Below are 14,744 nucleotides of genomic sequence, written 5' to 3'. Positions count from 1 at the left end.
AACTCTTTTGCTGTTACTGAACTTTCTTAATCTTGACCACTCTCAGGTTTGCACTCTGCCTCTTGAGAGCTTCCTAAGTCCTCACTATCTCTACCAAACGCTTAACCTCACCCTCTCCTTATAGCACTTGGCATTTCAACAGGGGTTAGCACTGGAATAGGGGGACTAGCAACTTCCCTCTCCTACTATCAGAGCCTATCCAAGGACCTTGCTGACAGTTTAGAAGAAATAGCTCAAAGTATTATTGCAGTACAGGACTAGATTGACTCACTGGCAGCTGTTACTCTCAAGAATCGAAGAGGACTAGACCTTCTCACAGCGGAGAAAGGAGGGCTGTGCCTCTTCCTTGAGGAAGAGTGCTGTTTTTATGCTAACCAGTCTGGTATTGTAAGGGATGGGGCCAAGAAACTAGCTGATCGAGCTTCAAAAATAAGACAGGAGTTATCTGAGACCTGGGCTGCATGTGGGGAGGGGGGTGTCTGGAAATGGCTCCTTCCATTGACAGGACCACTGTGAATGCTACTCATAGCCATAACCCTATGACCATGTCTTCTGAATCTGTTAACTTGTTGCCCTAACCAGTTTGGCTCAGTGGATAGAGCGTTGGCCTGCGGACTGAAGGGTCCCAGGTTCGATTCCAGTCAAGGGCATGTACCTTGGTTGCAGGCACATCCCCAGTGGTGGGTGTGCAGGAGGCAGCTGATCAATATTTCTCTCTCATTGATGTTTCTAACTCTCTATCCCTCTCTATTCCTTTCTGTAAAAAATCAATAAAATATATTTAAAAAAAAAATTTTTTTTAAAAATCTGTTAACTCACTTTATCTCATCCCGTCTAGATTTTTTTTTCAGCTCTGTGAATAAAACTTTAATAATGTACAGCAGAAATTGGACAGGCTCATTCATATATTAAAACAAAAGATTTCCTATATTACAACTTATTTACATTTGCATACTGAAGAGGTAAAGTGTCAGTGGCTATTTTACAATCCTTTCTAGTAAAATGTACAAAAACAAACGGAAGTACTGAGAATGCCATTCGGGGGCCTCGATGGCAACAAAAGAACAGGCTTGGCCTTGGTCTGTGAACCCAGAATCCAGAGGTGCAGGTCACCCTAAGGGTCAGGGTTAGCCTCAGGGGGCCAAACACCACGGCTTCAGGCTGTAGTTTCTCCCCAGCTCTCTAAACTCCTAACACTTATGGTTAAGAGTGGTGAGGGTGAGGATGGGAGCTTCCCAAAAAACTGCTCAGTTTTCCCCAGGGGGGAGGAGCCGGACCTACGTGTGGTGAGGACAGAAGGGCCACCTAAGGAGCAGGCTAGTGGCTTGGGAGTCCCTGGGTCGAGGAGTGTTGGCAGATCCCAGAGGCTGGTTGTGATGGGCACGGGGAGTCTAATCCCATAACCACTTAGAACCCGCCAGGTTCTGCAGGGCAGAGGTGAGGAAAGGAAGTCCCCTAATGACACAATTGGTATTCAAGGGAAATTAGTCAATAGCCAGTAAATTGGCCCAAACAGTTAGGGGGAAATCTCCTTTAATGCAAGGAAAGGGGCAACTCATCAGGAAAATAAATAGAAAGGCCAGGGGCATCGGGGAGACAGAAGCAGGGAGACGGCTCCCTCCTCCACAAGCTTTGGCAGCGAGTCGCTGGCTGGAGGCAGGGGTGCTGTGCAGCTGCATCCACACCATCCTCCCCGGGCAGGGAGGAGGCGCAGAAGGAACGCAGTGACTGGGCGCTCGTGCCCACCACCGGTCTCTTTGGCGTGGGAGGCATCCTTGCTCCTCGTGGTCTTCTATGAGAGCAATCATTCCGGCTCAAAGGCTCTCAGAACCAACAACTGTATGGAACTTCTGGTCTCAAAACAGGCACCCACCCACCTTTAAACTTCAAATGGTCCTACAAGCCAAAAGAATCCCCTACAAGGGGAAGAAACTGGTTGATAACCCCTTGGACGTCGTCTCTTTTCAGCAGGAAGCAGTAAAAGATCGATCAACACCCCTGTTCACCTTAACATCCCGTAGTTATTGTACCATGAGGCTAAAAAGCTTGTGGAACAAGGGGGGCGATGAAAAGGCTAACCCCTATTCTGTAAAACTACTGTTTGGAATTCTCTGCTATTCTTTAGACGGCCTCTTATTCTAAAAAAAATAAATAAATAACTTTGCTTTCTAGCCTGCTTTATCGTGCTTGAATAATGAGGAAGATAAACTTAGCTGTCTGACCTTGTAGACCAGAGACTAGATATGCCCAATGCCATGCCATGTGGGAAACCGCCTATTGTCTTCACTAGCAGAGAGATATGGACAGAGAACCCGGAAGGCTGGTGACCCTTGAAGCCCTAGCCAAGGTCAGAGCTGTGCACCCACTGTTAGTCTAGACAATGGTAGCTGAAGCAACTTCCCCACCAGATAGTCATGTAAATCCTTATTGATAAGATAGTCTGTGTGTTCCTGGAACTTGCCTGCCTAAGGGCTATAGGTGTATCCCAAACCAATAAAAGGTTGGCAAGGCCTGAGCACCGGTGGAAGTCCTTCCTCTTGAGTTGGACTTACCCGCCTGGCCCCCCAATATTTCCAAATTATCTCTTGTCTCTTCTCTTTCATTTGTCTGCAGCTCCTTTTCCAGATCCTGAACTCTGAACCACACGGGACGTGGGGGGAAACATTTACAACATCTGGCTCCCAATGGGAAATCTGAAAGTGAAGGCTTCGCCTAGAGCAAAAAAACGAAGTTTCACCAGCAAGGTGGGGAAGAATTCACCATAAAGGTGGGGAGATATTTCGCCGCACGCAATGCCCAGGATCAACTGCAGAGTAGGGTGGGAACATTTTCTTTAGCCAGGCTAATGGGGCAGGATTCGGCTTTAAAAGGGTAAGAGAAACTTTATTATAGACTTTTGATTTGCATGCTTAAGGAGTTAAAATTTTAGAAGGGAATCTCTTATAGTTTTTGCATGTTATTATAGAACATAACCCTTGGTTTCTTGAAGAAGGTACATTAGATCTTGAATGTTTGCCAAAAAGTTAGTCAGAACTTGAAAAAAGCTCAGCAGCAGGAAAAAACTTACCTCAAAACACTGTTTTTCCATGGGAAACACAATATTGCATTTGCTAGAGCCTTTTAGAGAGGCTGAGGAGGAGCCTCCTCACCTGGTTCCCTCCGCTCCTCCTAGAGAGGAGCAGGAAGAAAAATTGGAGGAATGGCCTTCATTGCTCCCTCCACCTCCATGTCCTAATCCTGAAATGTTTAATTCTCCATTAATAGAATCATCTGTGCAAAAAGGTCAAATTATGAAGAAATTGGAATATTAAAAGGTACTCTTTTAAATCAGGCTGAAAAAAGAGTGCCATGGTCATCTTAATGTGGTTTCTTGTCCAAATTAAAATCTTAATTTGTATTTGGAACCTAAAATTTGTAAAAAGAAATGAAACCCTGCTGCCGAATCCACCTCTGGTTTGGAGAGATTCAAAGGTGGCAGGAGAAGGCAGAGCTATCGGCTTGCCCGCAAAAAGACCAGCTTTATTTAAAAATTACCGGAGAACATCTTATGATAACCAAATTTTGGCTAAGATAACCTTGGGTGCTAGCTATTACTTTGGGAAGCAAAATAGGAAAAAATTTAAAATGTCTTTTTCTATTAAGCATGACTTTGGGAAAAAATATGCCATCTGAGTCATTTGCTGAAACTTCCCCCAAAGCAGGATGTGGGGGAAGGGAAGAAGGGAGCACATGGCAATCCAATATGGACGCCCCCTCCCCAAGTATTCTAATTTAAAGTCTCCTTCTTGTAATTGAAAAGTTTTACAAAATTTAGAGATGCATCTGGGATTTTTCTACTCATAAAGAGAGAAACTGGTTCAAGACAAAATGTGCGCACAGTCCGATTTTGGATTTTAATAAAGTCTTGAGCTAGGCTTAAATCTCTCTTTGTGATGGTACAAAATAAAACCCAAGACTGATTATTTCCTAAGAAAAATGGCGAATTTGACCCAGGGAAGAAAGAACTACAGGCTTGGTTCTAGCAACAAGATTGGTATTTTTCCATAATAAAGTGATTTTTGAAATGTTAATGAAGCCTGTTCCAAAGTTCATCTTAAACCCTCAAAGAAATTCAGTAAAATTGTCTCTGTTACAAAAATTTGCTAAAGAATATGCCTTAAAATAATAATTTGGATTTGAATCTCAAGAATTATTGAAATATATATATATATATATATATATATTTGATTAAGATATTACATATGTGTCCTTATCCCCACGTTATCCCCTACCCCCCCACACTCATGCTCTTACCCCCCCCCCCCTCCCGCCCCGTTGTCCATGTCCATTGGTTAGGCCTATATACTTGCATATAAGTCCTTTGGTTGATCTCTCCCCCTTACCGCCACCCTCCCCTACCTTCCATCCAAGGCTCGATAGTCCAATCAATGCCTCTCCATCCCTGGATCAGTCCTTGTTCATCAGTTTATGTTGTTCATTATATTCCACAAATGAGTGAGATCATGTGGTATTTATCCCTTAAAGAATATCCTTCAGCATTTCATATAATCCTGGTTTGGTGGTGAACTCCTTTAGCTTTTTCTTGTCTGTGAAGCTCTTTATCTGACCTTCAATTCTACATGATAGCTTTGCTGGGTAGAGTCATCTTGGTTGTAGGTTCTTGCTATTCATCACTTTGAATATTTCTTGCCACTCCCTTCTGGCCTGCATGGTTTCTGTTGAGAAATCAGCTGACAGTCGTATGGGTACTCCTTTGTAGGTAACTAACTGTTTTTCTCTTGCTGCTTTTAAGATTTTCTCTTTATCTTTAGCCCTTGGCATTTTAATTATGATGTGTCTTGGCGTGGTCCTCTTTGGATTCCTTTTGTTTGGGGTTCACTGTGCTTCCTGGACTTGTAAGTCTATTTCTTTCATCAGGTAGGGCAAGTTTTCTGTCATTATTTCTCCAAATAGGCTTTCAGTATCTTGCTCTCTCTCTCTTCTTCTGGCACCCCAATAATTCGGATGTTGGTGCACTTAAAGTTGTCCCAGAGGCTCCTTACACTATCTTCGTATTTTTGGATTCTTTTTTCATTTTGCTTTTCCGGATGAGTGTTTTTTGCTTCTTCATATTTCAGATCTTTGACTTGATTCTTGGGATCCACTCGTCTGCTGTTGGATCTCTGTATATTATTATTTATTTCAGTCAGTGTATGTCTAATTTCTGACTGGTCCTTTTCCATTTGTTTGGCATTCTCATTAAGGTCCTTGAAGGTCTCACTAAGTTCCTCGGAGGTCTCACTAAGTTTCTCGGAGGTTCATAGAAGATTCTTGAGTAATCTTATAACTGTGGTTCTGAACTCTATGTCCTCCATTCATTTGCTTTCCTCCATTTCTTTCATTTGTGACATGTTTCTCTGTCTTCTCATTTTTGGCTGACTGAGAGAACCCGCTGTGTCGATAAGAAGAACTGCTACAGCGATATCAACAGATTTCTCTGCTTTGTTTGTAGTTTGGAAGTTTTGGAGCTTTCTGATCCAGCTGCAGTTTGTTCCGCTGCAGAAGTGCAGGTGCCTCCTTTGTGCAGCCGATCACTGCTTGGGAGGGGATGTGAATAGAGTGGGGCGGGGTCTCAGGGAGACACCAGGGTGGAGCAAACAATGGTGTCATCACATCTCCGTGATTCCGATTCCCCGAGTGCCGCGCTTCCCCACTGCCACAATGATCCCTGCGAGCAGCTCTGTGAGAAAGTCACCCTCGCTTTCTGACCCACTGCAGGACAGTCCCGTTTCTCCCCGTAGGAGCCTGGGACCCCAGCGTCTCACCGTAAATGAGTTCAGTGCGTTCAAGAGCTTGTATCCCCTTCCGATTGAAAGAAACCACTCCTCTGTACCTCTGTTCTTGGTGCCGCTCCCCTCCTACTCGGTCTCAATGCGCTTTTTTCTTTCCTTCTAGTTGTAGAACTTCCACTCGGTCAGCTTTCCCATGGTTCTGGATGATAGCTGTTTTGTCTTATAGTTGTGGTTTTAATTTTGTTGTGAGGGGCAGCACGTACAGGTTTGTACCTTATGCCGCCATCTTGGTTCTCCCGAAATATCCTATCTAATAAAAGAGAAACATGGTAATTAGCCGTACCTCTGCTACCCTTCCCATTGGCTAATCAGGGCGATATGCAAATTAACTGCCAGCCAAGATGGCGGCCGGCAGCCATGCACTGAAGTGAACAGGGAGGCTTGCTTGCTCCAGTGATGGCAGACTCCAACGTTCCCCACCTGACTTGCCAGCCTCTCAGCTGCAACTCTAAGCAACTATGTTGCAAATATAAAAGCTAAACAAAACCCCAGAAACCTGCTTTAGTCAGCCAGGCTTCAGTCAGCTGGACCGCAACATTGTATCAAATACAGAAGGTAAACAAAGGCCAGAAACCTGCTTTCAGCAGCGAGGCCTCAGAGCTAAAGCTAGCCCAGAATAAAAAAAAGAAAAGAAAAGAAAAAAAGGAGCGGATGGAAGCTTCAGTCACCTGCCAGCCTGAAAACGGCCCTCAGCCCCTCAGCCAGACTGGCCAGGCACCCCAGTGGGGAACCCCACCCTGATCCAGGACACCCTTCAGGGCAAACCAGCCAGCCCCCACCCGTGAACCAGGCCTCTATTCTATATAGTAAAAGGGTAATATGCCTCCCGTCACCGGGATCAGCATGACAGGGGGCAGCGCCCAAACCCCCTGATCGCCCTGCAGCTCTGTGTGTGACGGGGGTGGGGCCACAACCTCCCTACCCGCCCTGCTCTGTTTGTGACAGGGGAAGGAGCCCCAACCCCCTGATCAGCCCTGCTCTGTGCCTGATAGGGGGGAGCTCCCCAATGCCCTGATCGCTCTGCGGCTCTGTGTGTGACAGGGTGCGGCGACCCAACCCCCTGATTGGCCCTGCTCTGTGGGTGATAGATGGCGGTGCCCCAACCTCCCCCACGGGCCCTGCTCTGTGTGTGACGGGGTACAGCCATATCCTCCCCATCAGCCCTGTCCTGAGTGTGACAGTGGCGGCGCCCCAACCCCCTGATCGGCCCTGCTCTGTGGGTAATAGAGGGAAGCGCCCCAACCCCCTGATCCACCCTGCTCTGTGTGTGACAGGGGGCGGTGCCCCAACTCCCCTATCGGCCCTACTCTGTGAGTGACAGGGGGGAGCTCCTCAACCCCCTGATCCGCCCTGCTCTGTGTGTGACAGGGTACGGAGCCCCAACCCCCCTGATGGGCCCTGCTCTGTGCATGACAGGGGGCAATGCCCCAAGCCCCTGATCGGCCCTGCTCTGTGTGTGACAGGGTACGGAGCCCCAACCCCCCTGATGGGCCCTGCTCTGTGCATGACAGGGGGCAACGCCCCAACCCCCTGATCGGCCCTGCTCTGTGTGTGACAGGGTACGGAGCCCCAACCCCCCTGATGGGCCCTGCTCTGTGAGTGACAGGGGGTGGCGCCGCAACTTCCCTATCGACCCTGCCTTGAGTGTGACAGGGGGCGGTGCTCCACCCCCCCAATCGGCCATACCCATCGCAACCTCCTGATCCACCCTGCTCTGTGCATGACAGGGGGCAGCGCCCCAACTCCCCAATCGGCCCTGCTCTGAGCCCGACCAGGGGCTGCACCTAGGGATTGGGCCTGCCCTCTGCGACCCGGGAGCAGGCCTAAGCCAGCAGGTCATTATCTCCCGAGGGGTCCCAGACTGCAAGAGGGCACAGGACAGGCTGAGGGACCCCCCTTCCCCACCCCGAGTGCATAAATTTTTGTGCACCGGGCCTCTAGTATTAATTATAAAAATCTAAGTAGCCCAGGTAAAAGACAGTTACACCCTTTAATTAAATCTGGCTTCCCAAGGCAATTTCTAATAGAGGAAGGGCTAGCCTCCCTTCCCCCAACAGAATAAGCAGGTAGGCCAAAAATCCCTCCCCCCCCCCCTCCCCCCGTCCCCCGTGATAACTTCTAAAGTCAGGCTTGCTTCCTGGTCTCCCATCCTTGGGGCTAGTCACAGTTCCAGCATAATGTAACTACAGTGGGGTCTTGACTTACGAGAGTCCCGACTAAGGAGTTTTTCGAGATATGAGCCGTCTATCGGCCAATTTTTTGCTTTGAGTTGAGTTGCAAGCTAAAATTTGAGTTATGAGCCAGCTTCAGATACCCCACCGCTAGTTGGCACAGCGAACGTCACAGTGATTTGACATATGAGTAATTTGAGTTATGAGCTCCGTCACGGAACGAATTAAACTCGTAAGACAAGGCCCCACTGTAATTTGCATCTTAATAGTTACCTGTTTCCAGTCAAGGGCAGCCCAATACTTTGGGAGTTTGGTAAATTGAATTAGATATTTTGAAATAACAAAATGCTAAAATATTAATCTAAATTTACCTCATAAAAAATCAAGAGGACAGAATTAAATCTATTGATTGTGTCTTGTATTTTTAAAGTTTATTCTTAAAATTTTTGAAGTGTTATTAATCTAAAGAAATGCTAAATATTTAACTTGCCAGCTGAGAGTTTAAAGTTTTAGTTAAATTGGGAGAAATTATTATATTTGTGGTACTAACTAAATGCCTAAAGTATAGAAATTTATTTTTAAGAAAATCTGGTGTTTTCTCTGAAAAAATAGAAATTCAAAATGTTACTAACTGGTCTAATTGAAAAAGAGGATAAATTCTGTGATCCCAGCCAAAAAATTTTTTTTAATAAGAAAAGCAGTTTAGGGGGTAAGAGATCAACCGAGAGACTTGTATGCATGCATATTAAGCATAACCAATGGACATAAGACACTGGGGTGTAGGGGAGGCTAGGAGATTGTCAAGGGCAGAGAAAAAAAAGAGATATATGTAATACTTTAAGCAATAAAACAATTTAAAAAAAAAAGAAAGATAAAGAAAACCAGTTTAAATTTAATTGATATCTCTTACTAATTATAAAAAGTATATAATCTTTAAATCATATACACATATATATTTGATGGTCTTTCAAGTTGGATTTCAAAACTATAACCAAGGAATAAGTTTTAGACATTTCACGGGCCCTGAAATGTTTTCAAACGTTTATTCTCTCTTTTTAAAGGATTTTTTAATTCAACCAAATTTAATATACTTGAATTCACATGGAAAACCTTATCAAATAAAAATTAATAAATATATTTTAACTTTTTGCCTCTAAGAAATGGCAAAACAAGTTATTTTGTTTAATATTTCTTAAAATACAGCAGTGGAATTTTAAGATGTAATTTAAAATAGCAAAAGCTCCTCGCAGCTGCATTTTAAATTAGGCTGGAGGTGGGGCAGCGTTTGTGCCTTGTGAATCATACTTAAAAGTTTACTAAATTTACTAACTTTGCTTTATCAACAAAAATATCTACTTAAATTACTAATTAAATTAACTTTTAAAAATATAATCAAAGTTTCATATAGTTTAAGTTATATGAGAAGCCAATATCTTTATAAACAATTGAATCCTAGTAAATTCTTCTTAAAAAGTTACTGAAGGATTCCCATGATCCCTCTGTATATGCAAATAAGCCGAAAGGGAATGCTGTTTAAAAATATTATTTTAAATTTATTAAAAAGGAGAAATTTTAAAATTTTGAAATATCTTCCACTAATATTTATAGGATAACCTAATAATTTGCTATTAAAATACCAAATCTGAAAATAAGTATAGTCGCCATAAATGTGTAATGACTGACTTGAAATAAGGCCATCAGTCAACATCCAAGAAGTAACCCTGTAGGTTACTTGGTATTAAAAAAAAAGATTTTTCTTTTTTAAATTGAAGTTCTCCAAGTGTAACCCAGCTGTGAGAGGGAAAGGATACTGATTGGAAATTACTCTGCAAGAAAATAATAGAAAGAGGTTTTGCCTTCAAACATATGGAGGACTGTAATTAAATGTACTAGGTTTGATATAGAAAGGTAAATAATTTGGGTGTTTGCCTCCCTGAATATAGCTAGTGTAAAGTTACTGAAAGACTAATTGAAGAAATTTAGTTAATGTCATTTACTGTCCATAACTCTAAAAATAATAAAAATTTAACCTTATTTCAAATTAATTTATTGGCTAATATTATTTAAATCAAAAAAGAAGGGAGATAGTGGCATAATCCCCTGTGAGTAAATTACATCAAGAAAATTTTACTTTAAAAATTATTTTTCACTTGTAATGCATTATAATTCCTTTGGACACCTTGGGGCATTACATGTCTCTGTAGATACCTTTTCAAAAGTCCTGTGGGCTACTGCATCTACAGAAGAAACGGCAAAACATGTTATTAATCAATGCCTAGCTGCTTTTGCCGTCATGGGAATTCCAAAAATTATTAAAACTGATAATGGGCCTGCTTATACAAGCTGTCAATTTCAGGAATTTTGTAAAAGGTGGAAAATTCAGCACATTACAGGAATACCATATAATTCCCAAGGATAGGTCATTATTGAACGACAGCATCAGCGGTTAAAATCCCAACTTGAAAAACAAAAAGGAAGGATGATGGAGAAATCACCTACGGGTAGGCTGCACCAAGCCTTAACTACTTTAAATTTTTTCACTTGTGATGCTGATGGAAAGACACCTACGGAGTTACATTGGTGTCAGAATAAAACAAAAGAAAATCGTCTAGTTAAATGGAAGGATCCCGAATCTGGTTTATGGAAGGGACCTGACCCATTATTAGCCTTTGGCAGAGGGTATGCTTGTATAGTCCCAGAGAATTTTTCCAAACCCGTGTGAATTCCTGCTAGAAATATTAAACTGCAAGAGGGATCCAAGAGAGAAACTAGCCAGACTAATGAGGACATTGCACCTGGAGCCACACCATGCAGCTGCAGACAATCAACTACCTCAGCCACAGAGAGCAGCGACTCCAAGCAGTCCACTGAAGATGAGGAGCAGGAGGAGGACTAGCCAGTCAACAAACAGCCCAGAGACCACCTGGGGCATGGTAAAGTGAAGTATGGTAACAATTATCTCAGGTAGAAACTATAGTTTAACTCTAACCCTGCTGTTTGGCTTCTGTACTTATTTGCTCTGTTTAACAATAGAAAAGTTATTTTGATTTTCTGAATTATATTGTTGTGCCCAGATTTCAAGATTCCCAAGAAACCACATCAGGGGGCCAATTCGATGCAAAAGCATAAGAATCTGTATTTCAAGTTAACTTGGGCTCCCCATCCACAAGGCTTACCGACACCAAAGCAAACCAAGTGGCTGAGCGCGCCAACCCCGCCCAGGGACCGGTTATATGGGGGGGGGTTGGAGTAAGGGAGGAGAAAGGACTGTGCTTTGCCGATTGGCCAGGCACAAGTCGATGTCCCGTTCCTGGGTGTGGCTAGCAGAGTCTTAGACTTCCGTGAAGAAGCTCCTTGCCCAACACGTGGCCAAGGTAAGATGGAGGACGTAGCCCTTACCCTGGGGGAAGGTGGAGGGCGTAGCCTTCGCCCTTTCATATATAAATCATCCCATTCGATTGGATACCCTATTGATTGTAATGTGAAATCCCATTTGTAGTGGTCATACTGGTCTTAGAAAGTACATTTTCCTTTACCTGGGAAGGACAGCACAGTTATCCCAAGGTCAGAGGGATCCAGTTAAAATGTCCCTGCTGACTCAGTGTTCCGAAGAACCAAAATTGTAATTTAGATAACATGCCTAAGTTTAACCCAGGTTACCCAATGACTCTAGATAATGTGTTTACCCAAAACTGTAATTTAGATAGCATGCTGTTTCTGCTTTTGTAAACTGCCTTTTTGCAAACCAGTTTCCTCATTCCAAACCTTGAGACAGCCAGTTTAAAATTGAATTGCCATGGCCTAGAGCAAAGAATATCCTTACATGATATTATTCTACAATGTCATTAATAATTTTTTATATTTTACAACAGCATATTGTACATTTATCCCAAACAAACTTACAAACTAATTCTTTGAATGTTTGGCAGCAATTTAATAAGTGAAAGGATTTAATCCCTTCCACTGTGTGGAAGGCCCCCTGGAAAGGCACTTGAGCATTCTGTATTGGCCTCTCTTGCCTTTTTTGCCAAAAGAGTCCCTATTTTTACAATCCAATTGCCCACAGCTGTTACCTGAGCTCTCTGTTCATGCTGAGGTTGAAGCCTCATGGTGGCTGGTACCATGGATCTGTCTCTCGCCCTATGGTGTGAGCTGGGCCCTCCCTGGAGAAGAAACCTGGGTTCCCCAAGATATGTGATCAATGCCAGGGCCCCACCAGCAGGCGAGGGGATCCCAAGGCAGTTGCTGGGCGTGGAGGCCACAGGGGCATAGGCTATCAAGGAGACAGAACTGAACCTTACATCACCCTGCTTGGCCCCAGAGGATGACTGCTTAGTCAGAGACGGGTAAGATTCCTCAGGGAAGGAACAACCTAACAGGCACAGTCGCAGAGGGGCCATCAGGAGAGAACTTGGAGGTCAACAGAGGTGGGGCACAGATCCTCATCCCTCCTCCAACTATGCAGAGGCTTGAACACTCGCCCCTAATGAGGGAGGTCTCCTGCCCCTATGGCTGCTTCCCACTTCCCATGCCCAGCTCAAATCGGGACCCAGATAACAGAAAGAAACTTGGCCCAGCTCAGATCATAATCTGGATAACAGAGACTTGGCTGACAGCAGCTACTCTATATCTAAATCCAGCCTAACAACAGGAATGCTCAGGGCCTTTTCAAGGATGCAAAATAATCTTTTCTATTAATATTTACAGTGTAAACTAAGATTGTTGTTAGAGTATTAAATTTGACAGTAAAATAGTAGTCAAGTTTTCAGATTTATTAAAATTGGCTAATATTGAAATAAGTAAATATACAAGAAGTATTAACCAAAATTTTCATTTCATGGTAAAATTGCTTAACATGCAATGAACCTAAAACAGTCATATTTTTGTGCAAAAAATTAAAATTTAAAGTTATCTAGACTGCATTATAAAAATTTTCCAAAAGTCTCCTAATAATTAAATTAAAAAAGGGGGGATAGTGGAAAAATACCATGTAAGGAAAAATATCCTGTAACTAAATTACATCTAGAAAATTTTTTTCATTTGTAATGCTAACAGCAAGACACCCATGAAAAACATACACGGTGTCAAAATAAGCCATAGGAAAATCATTTGGGCAAATATAAAAAGGATCCCAAGTAAAATTTCCTTTGTTAAGTTTTGGTAGAGAATATGTTTGTATATTTTCAGAAAACAACTCCAAGACCGTGTGGATTCCTGCAACAGAGAGGAATTATCAGGAATGCTCCAGCCATGAAGACAAGAGGAAAAACAATCCAGAGATGGAAGGCGCTGACGATGCTTTCCCATGCTAGCAGTCAGCAGCTGTGCGTCGCTGCAGGTTGCCCAGGATCAAACCAGAGAGGGTCGGACCTGCACTGCCACCATTTGTCCACCATCTGGAACTGAAATATCATTGCTGACATGTACACATAAGGAACTGTCGGACATTGAAACTTGGACTCAGAACTGTTGGACATTGAAATTGGGACTTAAACATTTTTTGTTTTTATATGTTTATTTCTGGTCTGCAGATACAAGTTTTTTTAAGGAAAAGAGAAAGGGGAGATGTGGGAAACCACCTATTGTTTTCACTAGCAGAGAGATATGGACAGAGAACCCGGAAGGCTGGTGACCCTTGAAGCCCTAGCCAAGATCAGAGCTGTGCACCCACTGTTAGTCCAGACAACGGTAGCTGAAGCAATTGATAAGATAGTGTTCCTGGAACTTGCCTGCCTAAGGGTTATAGGTGTATCCCAAACCAATAAAAGTTTGGCAAGGCCTGAGCACCGGTGGAAGTCCTTCCTCTTGAGTTGGACTTACCCGCCTGGCCCCCCAATATTTCCAAATTATCTCTTGTCTCTTCTCTTTCATTTGTCTGTGGCTCCTCTTCCAGATCCTGAACCCTGAACCACGCGGGACTTAGGGGGAAACATTTACAACAATTGGATAGAACTGTGTAGTTTTCAAGGCCACCAGCAAGATAACCACTAAGGACACATAGGGCTGGCTCTTTCATAAAAAGGGAAGTTCTGCTTGTAGCTCTGCTTAGAATTTGAATTCATTTTCTCTATGCCCACCGCAGTGAATAAAGTGTAACTCCAAACTCTCTGAGCGTTGCTTGGTTCTTCTCTGGTTTTTCTGTAACAACCCCAACCAGGGATCAAACCAAAACCAGGCGTGTGTCCTGACCAGGAATTGAATCAGCAATCTTTCTATGCACTGGGCAAGGATCAGCCCACTGAGCACCCCGGCCAGGGCGTGACTGGCTTCTGTCACTTAGCCTAATTTTTTTAAGGTTCATCCATGTTGAGCACGTACCAGTACTTTATTCCTCTTTGTGGCTGAACAGTATTCCATTGTAAGGAGAGATCACATTTTGTTTTCCCATTTATCAGTTGGTGGACACTGGGTTGATCCACTCAGCTATTATGGATAACGCTGCTGTGAACGTTTGTGTAAGAGTGTGTGTGGGCATCTGCTTCCGTTTCTTTGGAGTACATGGCCCAGTGGCATTGCTGGGTTGAATGGTAACTGTGTTTAACCCTTTGAGGAACAGCCAGGCTCTCCCAAATGGCTGCACCATTTTACACCCACTAGCAGAATATGAGAAATTCCAATTTCTCCACAACCTCACCGACGCTTGTATTACCCATCTCTGTTATCTGGCCATCCTGGTGGGTATGAAGTGGTTGCGTATTTCCCTAATGGCTGTTAGATTGGAGGGAAATCCAGGAGCCAATGC

At 43.6% G+C, this 14,744-nt stretch overlaps 1 long non-coding RNA gene across 2 annotated transcripts; it reads left to right on the top strand.

Moving 5' to 3' along the window:
- The first annotated feature begins 2,621 nt into the window (after positions 1-2,621).
- Positions 2,622-14,105, top strand: LOC138994473 (uncharacterized). Of its 2 annotated transcripts, none has more exons than XR_011468439.1 (2): positions 2,622-2,871; positions 13,190-14,105. It is a non-coding gene; the product is annotated as an uncharacterized lncRNA (long non-coding RNA). The 2 variants fall into 2 exon arrangements; XR_011468440.1 differs by lacking the exon at positions 2,622-2,871 and adding an exon at positions 10,896-10,935.
- The last annotated feature ends 639 nt before the right edge of the window (positions 14,106-14,744 follow it).

The sequence above is a fragment of the Myotis yumanensis genome, unplaced genomic scaffold (genome assembly GCF_028538775.1).
Source record: "Myotis yumanensis isolate MYYU_CA2020_CCGP unplaced genomic scaffold, mMyoYum1.0.hap1 SCAF_16, whole genome shotgun sequence".
In the NCBI taxonomy this organism is placed as follows: domain Eukaryota; kingdom Metazoa; phylum Chordata; class Mammalia; order Chiroptera; family Vespertilionidae; genus Myotis; species Myotis yumanensis.
The sequence above is the reverse complement of the archived record's forward strand: the minus strand, read 5'-3'. Positions and strand labels throughout refer to the sequence as shown.